The sequence below is a fragment of the Stegodyphus dumicola genome, chromosome X2 (genome assembly GCF_044657685.1).
Source record: "Stegodyphus dumicola isolate Sdum_Otavi_A_Nest chromosome X2, ASM4465768v1".
In the NCBI taxonomy this organism is placed as follows: domain Eukaryota; kingdom Metazoa; phylum Arthropoda; class Arachnida; order Araneae; family Eresidae; genus Stegodyphus; species Stegodyphus dumicola.
This window is the reverse complement of record NC_140781.1, coordinates 28,789,669-28,807,088: the sequence shown is the minus strand read 5'-3', so window position 1 is coordinate 28,807,088 and position 17,420 is coordinate 28,789,669. Positions and strand designations below refer to the sequence as shown.

Here is a 17,420-nt window from a genome sequence, read left to right as displayed (position 1 = left end):
TTCAAGATAATAATGATTGTAGAAAACAAAAATTTAATAAGACAAAAAAATATATCACATTTGATTACAAACAAAATTACACAATAATTTTTAGAAGAGCAAAAGTCTCACCCTAACAAGCAAGTTAAGCCAACAGTTAAGTCTCACCTTATAAACCCAAAAACACAAGAATTCAGAAAACATACAATGCATGCTTTTTTAAAAATGTGAGGCAAACATTCTTGTTTTAAATTATATCAGTATTCCCCTGCAATGTATAGATAATGTACAATAGAAACTTGAGTAACATGTATTTTTGATGAATATATAAGGAATGCTCTGTATCAAGGGTTCTCAAAGTGCATGCCACGGCACCATGAAGTAAGGCAGGGATGTCAAACTCATAGGTACACTTGGGCCAAACAAACATGGTTTAACTTTAGGCGGGCCGAAAAAAAAATCAATATTCATAGAAACGTAGATTTATTTTGAATACAATAATAAACATATATATATATATTTATATAGAAAAGAACAAGAAAAATTTAATGTTTACGTCCTGATACTTGACATCTCTTCTCTGCTATTACCTTTCCTATTTCGGGAGAAATTTTGTTTGCAGTGATAACTTTCAACGCTGACCCAAGGTGAGCATCATTAATACAGTTTCTAATAGGAGACTTATTACCTTTCATTACTGAAAATAACTGCTCGCACTGATAAGTGCTACCAAACATGGAAGTAATTTCATATGCGAATTTTCGAGTATTTTCAAACCTGGCTGGTAAATATTTGTAAAATTCAGGCACGCCCACTTCAATGAATTTTGCTTTCAAATTTGAGTTGCATTGAATCTCGATCACCTCCATTTGCACACAGCTAGGTACTGAGTCAATACTTATTGAGAAAATCGAAGAAAACCAAAAAAAAAAAAAAAAAAATTGTCCTCGAGGGAGCTAAAATAATTGAACCTCGTTTCAAATTCAGTTGTTAAATTTGCAATTTTTTCTGCGTATTTTTGATACGAACAAGTATCATCTAAACTTGATTTGTTCATGCTGCACGTCGGGAAGTGCGTCAAATCTTCATTCTTAAGTTGTTTTTCCCCAAAGAACTAGTTGACATTTGAATGCTTTAATTATGTCAAACATGTTCGTAATGATATGATCTTTTCCTTGTAAGATAAATTTAAATCGGTTAAGTGTTCGGTTATATCAACCAAGAAAGATAAATCTTGTATCCATATTGGATCGTAAAACAAACTTACGTCTTGATTTTTAGTTTTTAAAAACTGACATATTTCTTCTTTCAAATCCCAGAATTGTTTGAGAATCTTGGAGCAAGATAACCAACATACCTCAGTATAGTAGGACAAACCCGAATATTCACTATCTTAACTCACTTAAGAAAGCAGTGAATTGACGCTGATTTAAACCTTGAGATCTTATAAAATTTATAACTTTTTTTTATATATGACAAAACATTCTTCATATTTATTACTTTCGTGCATAGAACTTCTTGATGTATAATACAATGCCATACTTGCCAAACTATGACACTCAAAAATCAGGAGATTTTTCACAATGTTAAAAATACTTTTTAAATGATAAAAATATAGTTTTTAATGATGAATTAACTTTAAATAGTTACTAAGTCTTAAATGCAAGCAAAACAAAAATACCTTAGACATAAAAAACATTTTTATTACTTGCATCATTAAAAAAAAAAAAAAAAAAAAAAGACACTTTTATCAGTTTTCATACAAATGTTATGGGCAGTGGCAGATTTTGCTTTCGTTAAGAAAGAAACTTCATAATTTTGTTCATAACAATTGCCACGTAGGCCTGCTTTCGCTAATAAAAGTTTTTCTAATGTGTCATCACTAATATTAGATCTAAATTTAGTCCTCGTTTTCGCAACAACACTGAAAATCCTCTCACACTCCGCATTACTATGGGGAACTGTCAAGATGGCCAACATTATTCTAGAGAGTTCACTATATTTTAAAATTCCATCAGCACCTTTCAATTTTCCAATTAAACTCCACTGGGTGTCAATCCTAGCTGATTTTATAACTTCATCCAACTTTTCTAATTGTAAACTGCAAAATTGCGAATGCAATATATCAGTAGCAACATCAATATCATCATCTTTCATGACTAAATGAAGTAACACAGGAAATCTGTTCAAAAAGTACTTTATATCAGAAAAAGATGCATTTGCTAGAGCAGAAACATCAGCAACTTTAGCATGCAAAATCAGTTCATCGTTGACTGGGAATTTATGTAGTATGTAATCACATACTCGACAGAAGTAACTTCTAACATGAAGATAAAACTTATTTTTGTCTTCTTCTGAAAGTTCTTCCACTACTTTTGTAGTTGCAGCTTCTATTACCAAATCTTCATCTTTCTTCCGATTTTCTGTTTCACGATAAGTCACATCATATATAGAATTACAAGACAAAACACAGACTGGTTTTACAAACTTTGATAAAATGTCTTTAAAAAGATCACAAATCATTGATTGCAAAACATGAATTAATGGAATTCTGCTTTGTAGAATTGCTTTGAGAACACTGAATGATGGCAAAATGAATTGTAAAAAAAAAAGCAAAAAGCTTTGTTAAGGTCCGAAGAAAAAAACATAAATATTCGTTCTTCACAAGATAAACTTACAGTAATCGGAAAATGTTTCATGTGTTGAGCAATTTTTTTATTTTGAGAGAAATTTGTATCAGCTTTACGCTTATATTTTGCAGTATTATTTTGAGAACTGCCAGTTGAATTGCTGAATGATGCAGAAATTACTTTTATTTTTCTCAAACCTATTTTTAACAATGGAAGTAGTAACTACATCTCCATTTACTTTAGGTACTTTATAACTTTCAATAGAGCCTTTTATCTTAACTCTCGAAGCATTTACTTCTTCTTTAAAAAATGCAAGAAGTGGGTTCCATTGATCAAGGATTCTAGATAAGCATTTCTTTAAAGACAGCCAGCGTGTACACACGTTTCAAAATTTTTCTTATTTCAGTATTATGCAGCTGTTGGAACTGTTTCAATTTTTCCTTTCTTTTAGAACTTCTTTCAAGATATAATAAATATCAACAATGTGTTCATCCACATTTAATGGTAAAGAAGCTGCCCCTTTTTCAGCTGCTAAATTTAAGAGGTGACAGGTGCACCTCATTATCTGCAAATCTGAATTTGCCTTTCTTAAGATGCCTGCAACACCAGTCTTCAAGCCTACCATTACTGGTGCATTATCGGCACCAAGTGCTAAGCAATTATCCAGAGGGACTGCATTTTCTTTTAAAGTTTTAATAATTAGCTGTGCTATATTAAAGCCTGTCGAATGTCCTTCTAAAGTGGGGACAGAAAGTAAACTGCACTCAATTTCTGAAGACTCTGGATTAAAAAAAGAAACAACAATTGGATACAGTTTTGAATCGGTATTATTGCTTCCATCCGTAGAGAGGCAGAACGGAGCTGTTTTAATGCAATCAATAACTGAAGATTTATTTTTCAAACCCATTTCTTTAACAATTGCACCTGTTTTGGTCCTTGCACTTGAGTATTTCTTAGCGATTTCACTATCGGGAAACATTTTTCTAAATAAAGCTGCAGTGTGATCCGATGCATTCAGTGGCAGGTTGTGCTCCAGTAAAAAGGCAGAGAACAGACATTCTGCATTAATCACTTTTTGGTCTTTTGTTTCCGAAGAAAAATTTAATTTTTCATTTTTTTCAAAACAACTCATGTTGTCCTTGTGTTTTTGTGTACGCACATGTTTGAGAACATCTGCCCTTCCACCATGTGAAATCGAAAAATCGCAACGACAGATGGTACACATCGCAAATTTATTACATTTCCTTGAAGAAATAATGGAAGGAAAGTCAACTGTGTACGATTTTTGAAACGTGCTCGAGTATTTCACCTTTCTTGCAGACATAACAAAAGACGATAATTTCTAAAACTATTTCCCAAAGGCACGTGTACTCACACAACTCAGGACAAGATGAACGAAATAACGAAAGAACATCCAAATAACGGCCCAACGGCCAAAGAATCTTCTTTGCAACGGCCTTGAGCTTGCTTTGTGCTCATTGGCTAATATATGCCAGATGACATGCAGTGGAGCTCGATGCCCATTGGACAACTGGAGAACGACGTTTCTGGATACGTATGCTGTCTCACAAAGCAGAAATTCTCATCTGATTCGCAAGGTTTTATTTTAGATATAATCTAGAGAAAATTCAGTTGCTTTCAGACGTCCAAAATCACTTTTTTTTTTTGGTTCATATAACGAAGTATTAAGCCAAGTTTCATAAAAATCGTGAGAAATATTAAGAATAAGAAAAAGTCGGGAGAAATATATTGTAAATCGGGTTGGCAAGAGAGCGGTCGAAAATCGGGAGTCTCCCGCCTAAATCGGGAGAGTTGGTGACTCTGCAATTCATATGATGAATATTTGAACCGTGAATTTCACTAAGTTTTTTTCTTAGTAATGCTACGAAGCCCTTGTTTTTCCCAGTCATTGATGGAGCGCCATCTGTAGCTACAGAATTTAATTTTGCCAAAGGTAGATTGTATTTCTGCAGAAGTCCAAAAACACAAGTAAATATATCTTCTCCTGTGGTAGTACCAGGCATCGGTATTAGTTCCAGTAATTCCTCAAAAATGTTAAAATTCTTGTCACAAGAACGAAGAAACACTGCTAATTGAGCTTTGCCACTAATGTCCATGCTCTCGTCACAGGCAATGGAGAAACTTTCGAAACTAGATGATTTTGCTTTGATCTGATCACTTAATTTCGCGGCTAAATCAGTAACTCTTTCCGCAACTGTATTTCGAGACGATGAAATTGATTGAAAAGCCTTCACATTTCCAGGACAAACAATTTCTCCAGCTTTCATTAGGCATTCCTTTATGAAATCACCGTCAGTAAAAGGCTTCGAATGTTTAGCTATCAACTCGGACAAGACGTAGCTTGCATGTACCGCCGCTTTACTTTCTTGCCATACTTTACTAAAGATGGACTGTTACTTTTTCACTCCTAACTTGAGCTCTTTCAACTTTTCTTCTCTCATTAATCCTTCGTAATTGTTATATTTCGATTTGTGTTGTTCATAATGATGTTTAATATTATATAACTTTGGTACGTTAATAGTATTATTACATATCAAGCAGATTATTTTATCTTTTATTTCACAGCAAAAATATTCTAATTCCCATTTGACTTGGAATATTCTATGTTCGTCAGCGATTTTTCGTTTAATTTTACTACCACTTGGTTTTGATATAGACATACTGAATACAAAGGGCTGGAATAAACGCGGTTAACGTAAAAAAGTTAACAAAAATTTATTCTTTCCACAAGAGATAAATCAAAATGCTGAAATATTTCTTCAACAATATTCTAACAATATCACAAAATGTCAAACGTTTAGCAAAAATCAATTCAAAACAGAGAAACTAATTCTATCTCACAGCGAAATCGCTATAAATCAATCACAGTATTAAGTAAACAAACAGTTCGCTAGAACTACAGCTACTACTGAGATGAGTTGTTTGTTCTCGGCTTTTATAAACTTTATAATTAATTTCTCGAATATACTGGAAACATCTATAAATATCTGGATTTTTGTGGATGGCAACAGCAATTACGAGATATATATTTATTAGGTATTAAATGCACGCGCTGTTCTATTTTTAACCTTCCAACGCAGCTGCCTTTTCAAAAATCGTCTGCGTTGCTAAGGCAACATGAAGCAAATCTAATTACAATTCTAAATTTAAAAAAAACTAATTTAATAAATAACTATGAAATCCGTAGCAATATGAATTAAGTAATAATAAAAAAAGCAAAGTGCATGCACATGCATGCACTAATATATCGTACAAAACTATGGAAAACTGAGACCATGAGTTCGGCCATCGGGGGATGTGTACAAGTTCTGAGTGCACGTGTCCCCCAAAAGCCGAAGGTAGCTGAACACAAGCTACTCACACGCATTTGTAATTTAAGTAGTGTGTGTGTGTCAGCTCGCTGTGAGTAATCTAACAACACTGAATAAATTATCGTTAATTACTTAGCAGTAAGCATTTCATTTTTTTCGTTGATATGTTATTTTATTATTATATATTATTATTTGCCGATATATTGGCCGGGCCGCCAAAATATTTGTTGTGGTCCGCGAGTTTGACATCCTTGAAGTAAAGTCAGGGGCACCATAATGCTCCCTTAGCCTTGCATTATAAAGAGACAAGGCGCGTTGAATGCTCGGCCATATTTTTCATTAATTATACATTTATTAATATGTTTCATTAATTTTTACCTATTTTTCAAAATAGCAGTTCCGCAAGTTTTTCTCAATACTTGTATTTCTGTTGTTCATCTAGTGCCATTTATATTACATTTTTATTTCTCCTTTTAATCTAAAGTAATTTTTGTTTTCAATTTCATTTCTTAAAGCACCCTTTTATTCTGTCACTGTCTTTCAATTTGGAAATAATTCTTTGTTATTGTGTCAGATTTGTATTCAATTATTTTTGTACAATTTTTGCACTTATTACTTCTTTTTAAAAGACTGCTATATTAGTCTTCTCTGCATTGGCATCTGTTGACATTTCTTTTTTCCCGCTCGCAACCGCTAGTTCGAACTTGTACGTGCATGGAAGTTGTACAGTCTTACATGTCTATCAAAATGTTGTGATCGTGATGAAATATTGCAATAAATCGATGAGTCTTTACTAATATTTCATAAACTGAAACAATTTCCTTAAACGAGCAAACCGATAGTAACAATAGTTTGAGTGATAAGACATCGACAACTGCTGGAGGAGAAAAGAAGTCAAAATCTGGTACCTGCAAGGAGAGTTACTTTGATTTTTTTACTTCAGTAGAAGTAAATAATGATGAAAGACAAAGATGAGATATCTGCTTAAAAAATCTCTGCACTCGGAACTGGCCCCAAGTAAGCTAAAGCAATATCTAAGACAATTCACCCTAATTTGATCAACAAAATCTCTTTTTTTTTTTTTTTTTTGTTTTTGTTCTTCTTTTAAAGGAGTTTCAGTATTTACAAAAGCAATGTAATGTGTTTAATGAACACACCACTTTGCTTTTGTAAATGCAACTTCTTACAAAAAACAACACGAGATTTGTCGACCAAGTTAGGATGAATGGTAAGATATTTTACTTTGCTTTTGTAAATACTGCAACTTCTTACTAAAAAAGTTCCAAACAATTCCATATGGTTCCCAATAATACACAGCTGGATTCTGTAAGGGGCAAACTGAAAAAAAAAAAAAAAAAAAGCGATACTATACAGACTGTAAGAATTGGAAGCTCCCTTCAGCCCACCTGGACACAAGTGTCCCCATAGCTAAAAAGAAGGGGCCCCGTAACTATACAGACTGTATAGTATCGCAGAAGAGCTTATTCTACCATCTGCATTCCACATAGCAATTATTATGTGGGAAAATTCAATTCTAAGGCATCTCTACCCAACAACATTATTATTAGAATTAATGTATAGCTCACAATCTCAGTGTTTAGTTGATAGAGAAAATGATATGAAATGAAATGAATTTGGTTTGCAATTAGATAAGGCTACCGACAGTAACAAACATGCAAATCTTAGGCATATGTTTAGTTGCTAGGGAAAATATGAAATAAATTTGGTCTGCAATTAGATGAGGCTATTGACAGAACCAAAGATGCAAATCTTAAGCATTACATACACTTCTTGGGTGGTAATATTATTGTTGAAGCTCTTCAGTTTTGTAAGAGTATTATCAGATGTGCAAAGACTCGACTTATTTGAAATGCTTGACAAATTTATAATGGAAAGTGATTTAGCTTGGAAACAATGTGTTGGTGTATGTACTGGTGCTCTATCAGTTTTCGATTGCTATGAAGGACTGCACACACTAATTTGCAGAAAAACAGAGTGCCGTGTGTACTACAAGGAAGAACTTGCATCGAAATCGCTCAATCCTCAGTTGAATTTGGCGATGGAATGTGGCATAGATGCCGTAAACTACATAAAAATTAGACCTCTGAAAGCAAGCATTTTAAAGAAGTTAAGCTGAGACATAGAAGTTAAACACAGCCTTATTGCAGTTCATGATGGCTTTCGCGTGGCAGCATTCTGTCTCATGCATTTTTGCCAAACCAAATATTTTGCTGAAACTAGCATATTAGTGTGACATACCTGAGAAACTAAGTGTCTTGACTCTGTCTCTACAGAACAATACATGTGCATTTTGAAACTTGTAGAAAAAATTTCAGAGTTTAGGAAAACACTGCAGCTGTGGATAAAAAAAATTGAATGGCTGTGGCATTTAAGACTGTTTTTCTTCATTATACATTTCTACATAGCTTCTAATACAGTCACTGTTCTACAGAAATTTCCATCTCTTTTCATGGAAGACCTCTCAAACCTCATTGACTGGTTTGCAAAATACCATGTGGAAGATATGTAGAGAAATTTATATTGATCTAATGTTCTTTTCATTCTTAAGTACACAGTGCTTTACTTCTCAAGACAAAGAGAGTTTAGTTGAACTCTTTTGAGATAATATTCTGAAATTTGCTAGCTCAGATTTAATGGAGCTTTGGATTTCAATCAAAATTGAATATCCAACTTTAAGTTCTAAAGCTGTAAGGATTCTCATTCTGTTTGCGACATCTCATCAATGGGAAAATGGATTTTAAGATGCCAGTGCATTAAGGACCAAATACCGCTTGAATCATTGCGGAGCAAGAAATGAGAATAGCTGTATCAAGCCTTCTTCCGCAATTTGAAAAACCATGTGGGGGGAACGAGCTCACCTGTCACATTCGACTTCCTAATTGTGCCATTGAAGGTTTCTTTTATTTGTATTTAATGTACATGTTTTCTTATCAATTTAAATTATATTTTTTCACTAAAATGTAGCTTTCATTTCCATGCCTCATTAACGTTACAGTACAAATAAACTACTGTAACTGGGATGGCGTGGAAAAACAACAAAACTGCAAGTACGCCACGTATTGAAAAAGTTTGGGAATCCCCTGCTCTATATAATATCTTAAATTGCATTTAGATAACAGATGATATGAAATACAGGTGTTAACAGTACAATCATTTATAAACCACCCTCTAAAGATACCATGATACCAGCCTATAAGCACCATGGAAACATAGCTACTACTATTAAGAGTATACTCTAGACCAGTGGTTTTCTGGCTCAATACAGCTCTTTTACCACTGCTAGACTATTCTCCTCCCCTCCTTTCGAAAACAAGAAAAATGCATGTACATTAATTTAAATTTACATTATCTTTTAATATGTTTTAAAAAGTAAACAATAACTATAAAGAAAATGTTGATAAATACCAAAACTTGAGTAAAAGTAGTTTTTTTTTATATTCATAAAAAAAAATTAAATACTTAATACGTAAACAAAAGACTGATTGCATCTACCCCTAAGGAGGTAATTTCACCAGTTCAGAAACCTTGATAGACCAGTTTCTTAAACTGTGGGTCGTCAGACCTGCAGTAAGAAGTTGCAAAAATGTTTAGCAATTTTTATATTTCTTTAACTTATTATAATAATTTTACAATTACCAAATACAGTCAAAAGTCGTTAATTCGAACCACCTCAAAGCTACAAACGTTCTGCGCATGCGCATAACACATTTACACATGCGTGTTTAATGTATAACGGACGGTATAAGCTAAGCTAAAATTATCTAATTCAGTTAATGTTGCAGATTGCATTGTTCCTTAATATTCGAATTGGAGCCGGCTTATTATTTTTTGCAGACTGTTAGAGCAATTTTATAAAAGTAAGCTTGAACTTAGATTATGTCAAATAGAATTTCCGATGCTGGATCTACAAAGGGAAAGCATGTTTCGATGTCCATCAAACAAAAAGCGGAATTGCTGCAAAAAATGGATAAAGGCTCATTTGTTTCTCTAACCATTCCGAAATCTGTTTATCAATTTCACGCTGCTCTACGTGCAGGGGGGGAAGGGGGCATCGCGGCGCGCAATGAACTGGAAGTTGATCTGTCAGAACTATCCTTATTTTCAGGGCAGATGTTTTTATTTTATTTGGCTTATAATGTAGTATTTCATCTCGATGTACTTCTTCTTTGATATGATTTAAATCAAATTCCTCGTCATTATAAATATCATGAATACACATCAAATAGTTTTCTGGTTGGAATTTTCTAATTTCAACTATGCGTAACGTATGCTTTACGCATGCGCGCATTGAAAGAAATGTTTAATAAAGTAAACAAATAAATATTAAGTTTTTTTTTTTTTGTGTGTGTGTAAATCTTGATACTTTTTAGATCAGGGATGGGCAAACTACGGCCCGCAGGAAGGTTCTATCCGGGCCCGCGGATATAATTTTAATTTGCCGGTCAGAGGCAAATTAAAAGAAATATTCATATATTATATATCCATCTCCTTTTCTACTTTGTTTAAATATTATATTTTTCTTCCTTTTTTTCAGAGAGCTGGTAATCTGTTTACATTCTCTATTTTTGTTCTACAAAACATAAATCGAAGGAAATAGCAAACACAGGCAGTTTTCAATCAGTAAAGTGTTAAAAGCGGAAGTTATTTGTCAGTTATAGCTGTAGATTGGCGCCAACAAGCGTTATCTTTTTCTTGTGGAGCAGACATATGAGAATTCAATATGGATGAATTAGACCTTACATGTGGCAGACTGCGCATTTTTTTAAGCTCCATCTAGCGCCTTTTTCTTTTGGCACGAGTTCTAATATTATTGATTGTGTGTTGAAAGATTGTGGACATATAGCGTCATTGTGAATAGTGGTGAAATTATTAAAAGTATAGCGTAGCTAGTGCTTGTTTGGGTTATTCGTAAAATATTTCAACCCCAAAATGGCTACTAAAAAACGTAATTCAGAGTGCCGCGCTTTTAATGATGAATGGACTTGGAAATATTTTTTTTCAGTTGTAAAAGATAAACCAGTGTGTCTTATCTGCAATGAAGCTGTAGCAGTCTTCAAAGTATATAACATTTCCCGTCATTTCACATCTAAGCATAAGAATTCCAATTACGAAGCAATGTCCGAATATGGAAAAAAAAAAAAAAAAATGCAGAAAGTCTTTGTAAAAAATTATCAGGCCTGCAAAATTTTTTCAAGAAGGTAAACAGTATTCAAGAAGCAGCTACACTTGCAAGTTATGTTGTAGCATACAATATTGCTAAAAATAATAAAGCTCTCAGTGATGGGGAGTTCGTTAAACAATGCATGCTCCAAGTTTGTGATGTTTTATGTCCAGACAAGAAAAATAATTTTGAGACTGTAAGCTTATCTCGAAAAACGGTGACTTCTAGAATAGAAGCCATCGATAAAAATTTGGCATCACAATTAGAGTCAACGATTGGCCAGTTTAAATTTTGTTCCATAAGCACTGATATAAATGATACTGCTCAATTAGTATTATTTATAAGAGGTGTTGATGAGAACTTTGAAATTATTGAGGAACAGGTGTGCATGCGTTCTTTAAAGGGAACTACAACGGGATATGATATTTTTCGTGAATTTCAGGAAGGGCTTTTAACTTTGAAAGTGCCTATAACAAATATATGTAATAATATTACGACCGATGGCGCACCAAATATGATAGGAAAAAAATCTGGATTTCTTGGACTCTTTAATCAAAACTATCCCGGGAACAATGTTGTTTTTCTACATTGTGTTATACATCAAGATGCTCTGTGTAAATCTGCATTGAATATGAAACCTGTGCTTGATACAGTCGTGAAGCTTGTAAATACTATTCGATCTCGTGGGCTTACTCACAGGCAATTTCGAGATTTTCTTCAGTCAGTGCAATCTGAATACTCTGATGTACTGTATTACATGAAAGTGAGGTGGTCTAGTGGAGGATGAGTTTTCGAGCGGGTTTGGCAGCTGAAAGACGACATTGTGTCGTTCTTCCATGAGAAACAGTGTTCGGCGGAGTGCAAAATGTTAGAAGATACAAAATGGCTTTCAGACTTTGCATTTTTCACAGATCTTCTTTGTCATATGAACAACTTGAATGTCAAGATGCAAGCGAAAAATCAATTTATCGATGATATTTGGTCACATCTCAAAGCTTTTAAACTAAAACTTAAAATGTTTGCTGGGCAGCTAGGTAAGAACGACTTATCTCATTTCCCGAGGTTAAATTCAATACCCTCAGTAAATGAAGAGAACCTTAAGAATTATGAAGATAGCTTGGAAAAACTGCATTTTGAGTTCGAACGCAGATTTCAAGATTTCAGTGCCATTCAAGCAGAATTGGATATTTTTACCATGCCATTCAACGTAAATTGTGAAGCAGTGAGGTCAGATTTGCAGCTTGAATTAATTGAGTTGCAATCTAACAATCATCTCAAGCAATTGTTTCTAAATATGCCAAAGTTAGAGTTTTACAAATCATTATCGAAAGTAAGTTTCCCAAATTTAATACCTCATGCTCAGAAAATCAGTGCTATGTTTGCTTCATCTTATATATGTGAACAAGTGTTTTCAACTATGAACCTTAGAAAGAATTATTTCAGAAGTAGATCTCACTTCGAACCTCAATATAAGGAACTTTTAAAAATGAAATCGCAATTTCATTCATCTCATTAATATATTAAAGTGTAATACTTGTATATTGTTTTTAAAATTTTAGAAAAATTCATCTTGGCCCACCAAACTTTATTTTTTCGATTTTTGGCCCGTGATCGAAAACGTTTGCCCATCCCTGCTTTAGATCATAATTGCTCTTTATTTCATAAATTACAGTTTCATATTTTTAATTTTATAATTTCTGCATGCCATCTTAACTGATGATCTATAATCCGGAATCGTCGAAGTCCCGACGAGTCTGGATTAAAGACTTTTGACTGTATTTTTACATAATATATCTGAAAACAGATCGAGATAAGACAATACAAAGAAAAAACGAAAATGTTTCAATGCAATTTTTTAAAACAGGAATGTTCATTTTACTTTAAAAATTAAAGTTAATAACAATAATAACAATAGTATATTACAGTGCAAGTGAAGAAACTGATAGTTTCACTCATACATGTGTTGGACTTGTGCAACGCTTATTGGGTTCCCACAAAGTTTTCGTAAATATTATGCGGTCCTCACAACAGAAAGTTAAACCTTGTTCTATACTACTGGAGTGCAACATTTAATAATTTATAAATGTCAACATTTAGTATTTAGTAGCTTGCGATAGACAACACTTTTGGATAGAAAATATATAAAAATATAGCTATGCTAGTATAGCGCAGTTCTCTGTAATATTCAGTGGCGTAGCTAGGATTCGAGTGCCCGGGAAAAACTGAAGAATTTGGGCTCTTTTCTGTGTGCCAAGAATGGAAAACATTTCATTAAAAAATTTCGTAGCATCAATTTGGCGCTGCTTGGATGCTGAGCCCAGGAACAGATGCCCCACCCTAACAACACCACAGGTAATATATAATATTCTACAATTATAAATAAATAGTTTAAAAAGTTAAAAGTGCACCCTTTTCATTTCATATGGAGGTGCTAAAGCAACAAGAATCAGTGTAATATTTGTTATTCACCGGATTGCTTTCAAAGGTTTAAACAGTCTTCTTTTTCAGCTGCAGATACCTCTAAGATGCTGTTGGTACCATCGTAGGATCTCACCAATCATGCTATAAAAGTGATACTTCACTACATGAAGGTCATTCATCAAGGTTCACCTTTATGAATGCATCCTCCTCCTTTTGCAAAGAAACTGAATATTTTACAATACTAAACACAATTACTTGGGACCACATCATGATCCTTTTTCTTATTACGAGAAGACCACCCATTCTATAACTTTTATTTATCAATTTAAGAACAAATACAAACTGTAATCATGAACAAATATCCATGTACTATATAATATATTCTTAGACAGCTTTCAGGAATCTAACCTAACATAAACAAATGGAATAACTTATTAATAAACATAGAATTTGCTGCAGATCCATAAAATTGTCTATAAAGCAGTTAATAAATGAAGGTGACTTTATTTGTGTTAATGTTAGCCATGTTATACATTTTAAAGAAGGTACAAAATATTTGAATTTACTGTTCAGTTTTGGTTACTGTTATAGTTATTTTAGAATGAAGCAGAAAATAGAGAAGAGTACGGTATATCTAAAACAACAGCATCAATGCATAGAATTGAATAATAAAGACAAATAAGAGATATACTGAACTAAAATAATTATTTCGTTCTGTACGTTTTTAAAAAAGGGGTAAAGTGCAGAATCGCCCACTTATTTGTTTGGCGCTTTTTACAAGGGTAAAAACAATTGGTTTTTTGTCAATTTTCCTTTACTTTTTAAGTGAAAATAGGTCAATGTGTACATAGATAAAGTCAAGGGAGTGTGCTGTGCCATTTTTGTGCGATTCTAGGATTTTTTTTAAGTGAAAATAGGTCGATGTGAACATGGATACAGAGTATGTGCAATTCTTAAAAATGCTTCAAGCAGTGGGTGATTCTGCACTTTCCCCTAAAAATGAATGCACACTGATTTTTATTATCATCCTCATATTATGTATTGTATGAATTTGTCCTACTTTTCTCAAAAAGTATGAAAAATGCTTTCTGAAATGAATTTTCAGAAACGCAAATCTTATATTTTTATTACAATATTTGATGCTGGCACAAATTTATTTATCCTGGGGAATGAAATTGAAGCAATACATTACTTTAATATATATATAAATATTTCAATTTCCAAAGGCTACTTTACATTTTCATGAATTCTTCATAATGTATAATTTACAGGAATAAATACATTTATTATAATAAAGCTATGCTTATTGTAAATAAAGGAGCAGTTTTATTACAAGAAGAAAAAACGAAAATCAAAGACGTAATTGCAACCAATGGTGAAAATTCGCCAAACTTTCATACCTTTTTACAATAATTATTTCACAGTCGAGATTTTACACTAATCTCTACATATAATGAAAGAAAGAGTCTGTCTGTGCGTGTGTCTTTCGTTTGCGCTGCGCGTAAGCTAACAGACCTAAGGCTACGAAATTTGGTACATAGGTGCATTTAGACAAGAGCCAGTGCACCTCAAATTTTAATTCTAATTTTTTTAATTAGAATTAAAAATTTTTTATTTTATGTTTTGTGACGATATTGCGTCATTTTGAGACATAATGGGCTATAGGAAAGCAAGATTTTACTCTACACACTCCATTTTTACATCGTCATGAAACGTAGGCACTTAGCTATTTTACGAACTTAAAATAAATTTAATGTTTCAATAAATTGATTAAATACGAATTTATTTAACAAACTGAGCTTAACACCTTTTCAACTGGATTTTTTCTAAAAAAGTTTATTTATAAAAATGTACAGTTTATTTTTCCTTGATTTTTGGACACGTTAAGCTTTCATCCTTGCGATTGCTTTTATGAAAAGAATTTTGGAAAAATGATAATATTTTGTACTTTTTAAAAAATTTTTAAATGAAGCTTCCGAGTATACTTCTCACATCTTTAAAAATGTGATTTTGGCAACAACTTTCCTTTCTTAATGTTGTTGATAGATTTCTGATGAAATCGCATCATTTTGAATAGTTTCATTCTTTTAGAAATATGGGTTTGGCAACAATTTTTCATCGTATTTCTTTTATGTCACTGTTTTTAAGAGCTTGGCATACTTTAATTTTTTTTATATGATACATTTTTATTCATTTTTTTGGGTAGAGTAGACTTTAAGGTACCCCTTGTATTATGGCGAAGTTATTTGATTTATTGCCAAGTTGTTGCATTTATGGTAGCCTGAGTAGTTGTGACGTAATCGGGTGCATGATTCTGGGAAAGTTTGAATCATGGGATGTTTTGTAAGCATTTTTGTGTTGTGTGTGTGTTGGTTTGATTCTTTAGACGGTAGAATGGCCGAATGTAGTAAGATTAATTTGAAGTTTTTGAACTATTTGGAGCGAAGGAGAAAAGAGCTTTAATTGACTGGTGTGTAAATGAAGGTTTACTTAGTAGCCATTACAAGTTTCCTGTATGTAGGAGGGATATGCGTCTAGTCGAACGTAAAAACAGTTTAGATGGATTTGAATGGGTTTGTAGGAAGAAAGGTTCAGATGGTCACTATGTGAAGCGTTTGATCAGAAAGAGTACCTGGTTTGAAAAATGTCATTTGAGTATGACTGATATTTTGATTTTTACGTGGCTCTGGGTGTACGAAGCTAACTCGAAAATCATGGGAAGTGAATATTTGCTTTTGGTAGTGCTTAAATATATAACATGTTTTTCCTTTTTTGTTATTTTATTGTTCGTTTTAAAATGTATTTTATTGAGATTATGTATTTTTTGTTTGCCTATATTGTAGAATTTGGTGCTCCTTTGACTTTTTAAGTGAAAATACATCGATGTGTACATGAACAAAGTAAAGGGAGTGCGCAATGCAAGTTTGTGCAATTCTGGGATTTTTTTTAAGTGAAAATAGGTCGACGTGTACATGGATAAAGTTTAAAAAGTGCGCAATGCCATTTTTGTGCACTTCAGGAATTTTTTTTAAGCGAAAATAGGTCGACGTGTACATAGATAAAGTCAAAGGAGTGCACAATGCCATTTTTGTGCAATTCGGGGATATTTTTTTAAAGTGAAAATAAGTCGATGTGTACATGGATACCGAGTTTGTGCAATTGTTTGTCTTGTTATTTTGGCTTTCTGTAGCGGCGATTTTTGCGGGGAGTCAAAGAATTGCACAAAATCGGTATCCATGTACCGCCAAAAATCGCCAAGGGGTACCTGAAACTATACTTTTACCATTTTTTTTTAATAAGTTAAAAAATTCAGAGTAAAATTCTGCGCTGAATTTTTTTGAGTTTTTTTCATGTTATTTTTTGCTGATTTCACTATTTGTAAGATATTGAAAAGTTTTGCTTGATTTTTTTTCCTTCAACGGAAAGTTGCTTTATTTTTTATTAGGATAATTAATATTTGTATTAAGGGATATAGCTTATTTCACTGTAATTTTTTTCTTTTGAAAATATCAATTATACTTTGCTTTTCAGAATTTTTTGTTTTTTGTATTCTTTTATGTAATTTATTGCTCTTTTCACTGTCTTTAAGATATTGAAACGTTTTGAGTGATTTTTTTAGGAAACAAAGTTCTTAACCTCCTTTATACCATTTGAACAACAGGTTAAGGTTTTGCAAAGGTCAGTAGGTTAATTTATTTATTGGGATAATTAATATTTGTATTAAGGAATATTGCTTATTTCATTGTAATTTTCTTATACGTAATAACTTTTTTTTTATGAAGTTGTTCTGCAGAGTAAAATTCTACGCAGTTTTTAAATTTAACGATTGGCGTTCCCTTCAGCCATTTTCCCGGTACATTATAAAGTCAGACGATA

The 17,420-nt window shown here is 32.8% G+C and overlaps 1 protein-coding gene across 2 annotated transcripts in view; it reads right to left on the bottom strand.

Moving 5' to 3' along the window:
- The window catches only part of LOC118204927 (uncharacterized), a 42,493-nt gene that overhangs the window by 24,813 nt on the left and 260 nt on the right, over positions 1-17,420 (bottom strand). The gene's annotated exons all lie outside the window — the stretch shown is intronic.